The sequence below is a fragment of the Schistocerca americana genome, chromosome X (genome assembly GCF_021461395.2).
Source record: "Schistocerca americana isolate TAMUIC-IGC-003095 chromosome X, iqSchAmer2.1, whole genome shotgun sequence".
Classification (NCBI taxonomy): domain Eukaryota; kingdom Metazoa; phylum Arthropoda; class Insecta; order Orthoptera; family Acrididae; genus Schistocerca; species Schistocerca americana.
The window spans coordinates 635187941-635196352 of record NC_060130.1 but is presented as its reverse complement, the minus strand read 5'-3'; the positions used below and the strand labels follow the sequence as shown (position 1 = coordinate 635196352).

The 8412-nt window shown below is 42.3% G+C and overlaps 1 pseudogene; it reads left to right on the top strand.

The window, feature by feature from the left end:
* The first annotated feature begins 8047 nt into the window (after positions 1-8047).
* Positions 8048-8165, top strand: LOC124557358 (annotated as a pseudogene).
* Positions 8166-8412: the final 247 nt, after the last annotated feature.

Sequence of the window (8412 nt, the reverse complement as noted above, 5' to 3'; positions counted from 1 at the left end):
ACATTTACAGTCTACTTCAGGAATGTTATTATCCGCAGTCCAGTGCCTCACAGTTGCTGCTCTGTGATAAGATGGATTGTCATGCTGACAAGCCTGCATGACGGAAAACGAAATAGGAAACCATCTCACTGTGAAGAGCAGCAGCGGAAATTTTACAGATACATCAGGTCAGTCCACACAACCTCCTTAGGCACCTAATCGCCGTGGAAGAGTGCTTGGTGTATCTCTACGACCCCGAGACAGAGGAGCAAAGCAAACAGTGGAAACATGTACATTCATTGCCGCCGAAAAAGGTGAAGAGCCAACAACAATCGGCCAAGCCGTCACTTGAGCATAATACTGAAATCTCCCAACGAGGTTGTGGAACGCTGTAAAAATGAGGCCTCGTGGAAAGCTGCCGATGGGAGTGGTTTTGCTCCAACACGATCCACTCATTCTGTACAGGGCACAGTTGCCTACGTATATCTCGCGAAGAGACCATGAAGATAAAATCAGAGAGATTAGAGCCCACACAGAAGCATACCGACAATCCTTCTTCCCACGAACGATACGAGACTGGAATAGAAGGGAGAACCGATAGAGGTACTCAGGGTACCCTCCGCCACACACCGTCAGGTGGCTTGTGGAGTATGGATGTAGATGTAGATGTAGGCCAATTAGAGCGCAAAGAAGCCAAGTAAACATGTTAGACAGTTCAGTTACAATAACAGTGAAGAGACATTTGGTGTAGCCAAATGTGCCCTTCATTTGGTTCCCTAAAACCGAACAAGAAGGCGATACAGATATGGGACATGGGACAGTAATAAGAACCGAGCCTGAGCCAAATGCTGAGCAGTCTCGTACGCTATCACCTACGCTATGAGAACAACTGACATTATTTGTATCTGGCGTGCCGCTTGAATTTGCGCGCGCAACGTCTTGACCGGCTAACTTCAATGCAAGTTGGAAACGGCGTATCATATCGAATTTCTTTCCTGTACAATCATATCTGATCACAACGCAACCTGGATCACCCTTACAAGCTTTTCAGACTGTTTCTGACTAAATAAAATATTTTGGGACATTGTTCCAGGAAAAATATTGATCTATTAATTTTAAACTTATTTAATAAACACACTCGTGATCGCATTTAAGTTGTTAATTTTTATTTTTGAACTTAGAGGTTTCGATCTTCTAAGAGGTCATCATCAGACATACGTTCCTTGTTGACAGTAGGAATCGCTGCCGTGGAGGATGTCCGTCCGTGCTGGTGTGGAGAACACTACTCTAATTTTTACTTTTAGATGACCGGTTTAGATGTTCTAAAGAGATCATTATCAGAGCTATATTCTCAACACCGACGTTTTTGAGATTCCCGATTATCGCGCAATTTGTCTGCTAATGATGTGCGGATTAGCCGCGACAACAGCTAAAACACCTACTTGGTCATCATCATTTGTTGCAGGTCGTGGTTGACGTTTCACATATGGCTGAACACTCCTGTTTCCTTAAATAAAGTAACTATCCGGCGAACGGTCCGGACACTTGGATGATGTCGTCCAGGATACCGAGCAGCATACATAGCACACGCCCGTTGGGCATTTTGATCACAATAGCCATACATTAACGCGATATCGACCTTTTCCGCAATTGGTAAACGGTCCATTTTAAGATTGGTAATGTATCACAAAGCATATTCCGTCCGCACTGGTGGAATGTTACGTGATACCACGTAGTTATACGTTTGTGACTATTACAGCGCCATCTACCACAAAGCGAAAAAAGTGGTCCAACTAAAACATTCATATTTCTTTACGTACTACACGAATATGTAATAAAAAATGGGGGTTCCTATTTTAAAAAACGCAGTTGATATCCGTTTGACCTATGGCAGCGGCATCTGGCGGGCCAACCGTAGCGCCATCTGATTTCCCCCTTCAACCTAGACAAGTTTTGTTCTTAGTAGTTTTTTCGTTTGACGCTTATTTCGTGAGATATTTGGCCCGGTCACGATCAATGGACCACCCTGTATATTTGGGGTGGTCTGTCTTACCTACCTTACCCTTTACAATAGTCAGCTGTACGTCTGAATCAAGTGGAAGAGCTGTTTGCTACCAATTAACAGGGAAGCTTCCGAAACAGAAGTGTATTGCACACACACACACACACACACACACAAGCGCTAAGAAGTTTGTATTACTATTCTAACATAGCGCAATTGAACTGCGGCGGCATGGTTAAATACACAAAGAAAAGTGGAATAGATCACTAAATCAAATCTTAATGTACCTGAAATCAATAAGCATAGTATTCCCGCAATTTTAAATAACTAATGAATGCAGTAGACAATCATTTACTAGTATAAACAACGTGAGTAGGCTAACCTCCAGCCACGTGGCATAAAATCACATAAATAAATCTAAAACTACATGAAATCTAAAAGTAAAACACTGTCACGGTGCTTTAAATAAAGAACGAAAACAGTATGGAAACATTTATTACTATTACAACGTGAACAAGCTTACCTACAGCCCCGTGGTTCAATGCGCAACAAACATAATTTAAATTGATTCAGTAATTTACGTAATTAGATCGGAATCTATATGATCTAGATAATCAGGTCACTTTCGTGATATTTTAAACAGTTAAATAGAATTTAGAAATCTATGTACGTGATAAACACTACTCTCTCCCACTGCAAATATCACTTACACGCTGATTACGTTCAGTTATATCTAAGTGCAAGTCCAACAAACCTGTGCACAACCATCTAGCATGTAAATGCCGATTCACTTGCCCTATCAGTGTGGGCGGGGCGCACAGATTTGAAAGTTAATGCATCTAAAACGCAAGCAGTCCTAGTCGTTTACGAAAGGCTTATTACCCCTCATTTCAGAGAATCTCTTCCACCATGAATCCTGAACGACACAGAAATAACATGAATCGATTCGTCCGTTTCATAGCTACTTTGATTCTAAGTCACTGACAGGATTTTCTGAGGAACTGCAAACACTGCGTGTACACTTGCTTGACAGTTGTCCTGTTTACGGAGATAGTGCAGTACGGTGTGTAATTCCACATGTCAGACACCGCTACTATGTATCCATTTGTCTGTTTTTTCTTCTGCAAAGAACTTGCTGCTAATTTTAGGCCAGCATTTAGACAGGACTGAACACACAACTGCAATCCGTAAAAAAAGTGTCAGCCCCGCTTCCACTCACTACAGAAATAAAGAAAAGTATTTCTTTTCGAACGCAAAACAAAAGCTCGTCAAGACACTAATACTCCCCGTACTTGACTGTAGTGATGCCATTTTCCAAGGATTTTCGAACGAAAGCTCACGCAGGCTGGAACTGGCCATAAATGCCTGTGCACGCTACATATGTGACGTACGCTTTTTTAACCATACCACAACAGCCTACGAACAATTATCATAGTTTCATACCGATAAGCATAGAGACTATCATGATCTATTGTCGCAGTATCGTCTTCTCAGTCAGTGCATTCCCTTTTATTTATCTTCAACTCTTACAGTCTGATGCACCTTGCCACATTTCGGAGGTTCGAGTCCTCACTCGGGCGCGTGTGTATGTGTTGTTCTTAGCGTAAGTTAGTTTACGTTAGATTTAGTAGTGTGTAAGCCTAAGGACAGATGACCTCAGCAGTTTGGTTCCATAGGAACTTACCACCACTCTTATTCCACTGTCTGAACAGCACAGCAGAGACACTCGTTCTCAACGCAGTAAAATTCTGTCTGTACCACCACATAGCACCTCCATGTTTTCTAAATCATTTTCTGTTTCAGGAGCTCGATTTTGGAGCATTATTCCTCAAAATGTCAGAGAAATTAAATTCCCTTCAATCTTCAAAAGGCAGCTAATGGTCCACCTTGTATCACAACAGCAATCTCTCCTGCACTCTGTGCAGCTCATTTTCGTCACTCCCCCTCCCACACAACTTTTCCCTATCCCTTGTCGACAGAGATCTCTATTTATATTCTGTTCTTTCCTAACAGCCACTGCCACTGTCATTTCAATCTTCTTCTTTTCCTTTATCCATTCCGTTTCTGTTAATACTAAACATGGCTTCAAATGAGGCAATGTAATTTGTATCATTCTAAATACCCTTTACAACATTATTATTATTATTATTAGAGTCAGTTATTATTATTATTATTATTATTATTATTATTATTATTATTTGGGAGGTTTTGTAATATGTTTCGTATATGTTACTCCTGGTCAGATGTAACAAAGGGCCTTGAGGCCCTAATCTGGTCGGGCTAAATAAGCAGTAGATGATAAATAAATACCAACTCCTCGTATCGGACTTAGACATATCTGTGCAGACCCGCTGCACCTACGTCAGCCCTAAGTTGAATCCACCTGGGACGCTTTTGGATGTCAGTTCTGCATCCACAATGTATGGGAAATGTGTAAACAGGTGATGTCAGATACCTCTGGAAACCTGGAAGGATCCGCTATAGCATATCTGATTCATCGACACGCCTAGGTAGCCATGTGCAGTGCATTGTAAGCTGTAACACCAGTACGTCAAGATATTTAATTGGTTGTTTTCCACACAAGTGGATGTATTTTCAACGGCTGTGAATTTAACTCTTACAGGTAATCATTCTTACTATGACGCTTCACAGTGGTATCTTGAAGGAATTGTGCATTTTGTAACATAAAGTAAACTTGACATTGATGATAAGTCATTGTAGCTGTAACATCAAGAACCTTTATACTGCGAATATCGTTATGTGGAGATACTTTGTGTGTTCCCTGTCAAGTAGTTGCATCTATGTTGTGCGGAAAACGTAAGGTTGCTACACAGCACATAAAGGGCGTGTGTCCTGCAGAACTGCTCAGATGATAAGACTTTAAAGTAAGGACCTAGGAATTGTGGGATGGTGTTAAATCAATACCAAGTTAACTTTATGTGTTCTGAAATTTGTCGGTGTAGCTACTAGACACATTTCACTGATTATTCATTCCTCAACTGTTAGCGGCTACTATGCATTCTGTTGGAATGAATGAAAAAAGGTCACGGCTGCCGAAAGGGAATCGGATGGGAATTTCGTAAACACTTGATGCCATTCCACTTCCTGCATTTAAAACTGAGTGAATAACCATATTTAATTCTTCGATGTATAGGTTCAACGGTAGGTGAATAGGTTTGATGTAAAACATGAGACGAGCACGTAAATCAGTATTAAGGAAAGTAATTGGAAGATTTCGATTTGTTGCAAGGGTTCTCAGAAAATGCCATGTTCTTTAAGGGAAACAGCAATCAAGACTCTAGTACGATTAATTCTAGAGATACATTTTTAGTGCTTATGAAGTAAGCACAACAGATACCGAATGAAATGAGAGATGACCTGTAAGGACCATACAGCCACGACGAAACTGCAATGGTGGTGGACAGGTTTGACGCGAAATTCCTACCGTAGGCTGTGGTAGGCTATCATAAGCAAGCGCAGACTATGGTTGTTTTCTTATTAGCCTTAGTCAAATAAGACCGTAACTGCGTTACCTGTACATTATGTGTGTTGCATACTATCAGTGAGTTACCTCATTTCACTTAAAAATAAACAGTATTTACAGCAAAATTTAAATTTTCAATATTTAATTCAGGTTTTATACGAAAATTGTTAATTTGTAACGTGAAAGAGAGGGATGTAGTAGAATTTTTTTTTTAAATACAGATTTACCATGTAGCGCTAGTAAACGCAATTTCCTGAAGAAAGGTAAAATTAGAAAACAAAACACAAAACTAAACCGTATCAAACATCACTCCCATACTTCGTCAACGTTCTATAAAACATGTTTCTGTGATTCGTAAATATCTTTCACACTTGTCAATACTAACAGGAAACTCACGTCTTTGATCATGAGGAAGAACATTCCATGGAGCACAAAATAACAATAATTATTAGATTTTTTGTTTATAAGTGTAAAATGCACTTGCATCAAAAGTAACTGCTTTGGTTACATAAAAGCGCATAAGTTACATGACCACATTATTTTCTTACTCATAAAAGGCAATTTATATTTTGTAAGGATATAAAGTATACAATGGACTAATGCTGGACCAATCTTCTTTCCCTCCAATTAAACTCCTGTCGTTCGGCTATCTATGTTTCCCTCGACCTCCAGAATGCCTATGATCGTGTCTGGCATCCCGAGCTCCTCTTTAAACTCCAGGCCTACGCTCTTCCCAATTTCGTCCGTCACATTGCTTTTTTCCCTCCCGTCGTCCCTCCTATGTCGCTATCCACAATACCCCAACTCCAATACTTTCTGTCTCACTGCCGGCGTGCTCCAAGGCTCCGTCCTCTCCCCTGTACACTGCCGATATGCCCAAACCTCCCCCACTTGTTCAACTCCTCCAATTTGCTGTTGACACCTCCTTACTGGCCATTTATCCAACCCCTCAACAGTCCCTAAAGTACCCTTCAAACCCAGCTCGACCAGTTCATCATCTAGTGCAACCAGTGACTCCTTTGCATCAACCCTTCCAAGACCCAGGCAATCATCATAGGTGGTACCACCCGCTCCTTCCGTCTTCACGATTTTCACTTTGCCATTTATGGTCGTCCTATCCTCCTCACTCCTATCCTTAAATACCTTGGCCTCACCCTCGGCTGTCACCTCACATGGGCTCCCCATCTCCTTACGAGCCAACACAAAGCCCACAATAGACTCCACCTCCCGAAATTCTTGTCCGGGTGGACTTGGGGACTGCATCCTTCCACCATCCTTCTCACCTACAAATCCTTGATCCGTCCCATAATTTGTTATGTCAGCATTGCCTGGATTTCTACCCCTACTCCTCCTGGATGATAAGCTTCACCCTGATCTCTACCCCTCCTCCCAACTCTAATCCCTTCTTCCCCCTCCTCTTCTTCAGAGTTCCCTCTCTCCTCCTCTTACGTTCCCCTGAATGGTATTTTCCTCCCTCCTCCACCACCTACCCTTCCTGCGCACTCCTTCTGTGTCTCTGGACTCCCTCCTGACTTGCCTTCCCTCTTCCCTCTCTGCCTGTCTCCTGCCCCTTGGTACACCCCCCAGCCCCCTTTCTTTTCATCTCACACCCACCAGCCCCCCTCCACCGCTACTCCGTCCTCTCCCCTCTTTTTCCTCCTCTAAGGCCTCCCCTATCTCGGCAGGTCCCTCTTGGCAGGTTTTATTCTTCATCATGAGTGCTCGGTCATGTGTAGTGGTTTTTAAAGTGTCGTCTTTCTGTTGTGTTTCACCTGTAGCCAACTTTTAACTTGTGCTTGTGACTTCAGTGTATTTTTATGCGCTACACACACCGGCAGTCGAGTTTTTTATTTTTTGTGGACCATTTTTTTAACTGTTCTTCAATGAACATCTCCAAGTAACTGTATATTTTAACCCCCATTGTCTCCCCTTATTTCTGTTCTTATCGCCTTTTATGAGTATCATTTCATCTTTTTATGTGTAGTGTCACTCAGCTGAAGAGCGGCAGACAGTGCCGCTGACAGCACTCCCCTGCCCTTATAGGGCTGGAGAATGAAATTACAATAGAGAAAAAAGGACAGAACGGTGGTTTGGCTATGACCAAGACATGTTACTGCTTGTTTTAATAACTGCCATCAAGTCCAAATATAATTTTTTCTGTGGTAAACTTTATAAATAGAGAACCAGAACGCCTTTTCCTTTGGCATCTGAGTCACTGCACAAGTCTTCCCCAGGACATCAAAGTGAATATTTTGTTTTCGAAATTTATCCAGTAGAATCTATGTGTGGTCTATTGTTCACTATAATGAATGCAATTTAAATTTCCCACTATTTTTCAATGTTGTTTTAACACTTTGGGGATGGAGCTTCAGTCTCATTCAGGCACTGGCAGTGTAATACTCTGGCTCCCTCTCGATTGTGGTTCAAATGGCTCTGAGCACTTCGCGACTTAACTTCTGAAGTCATCAGTCGCCAGATTGTGTTAATGAACAAGTATGCTTCTTGCATTGTCAAGTTTCTCTTTCATTTTAACTTGTGTCACATGTGTTACGATTTGAGTACCATCCAAATAACATATTTATGGCAACGGTATTGCCGCAGTGGATACACCGGTTCCCGTGAGATCACCGAAGTTAAGCGCTGTCGGGCGTGGCCGGCACTTGGATGGGTCACCATCCAGGCCGCCATGTGCTGTTGCCATTTTTCGGGGTGCACTCAGCCTCGTGATGCCAATTGAGGAGCTACTCGACCAAATTGTAGCGGCTCCGGTCAAAGAAAACCCTCGTAACGACCGGGAGAGCGGTGTGCTGACCACACGCCCCTCCTATCCTCATCCTCATCTGGGGATGACACGGCGGTCGGATGGTCCCGATGGGCCACTTGTGGCCTGAAGACGGAGTGCAAATAACATATTTCTGATGGAAATCAGAAGGATGGTGGCAATTTT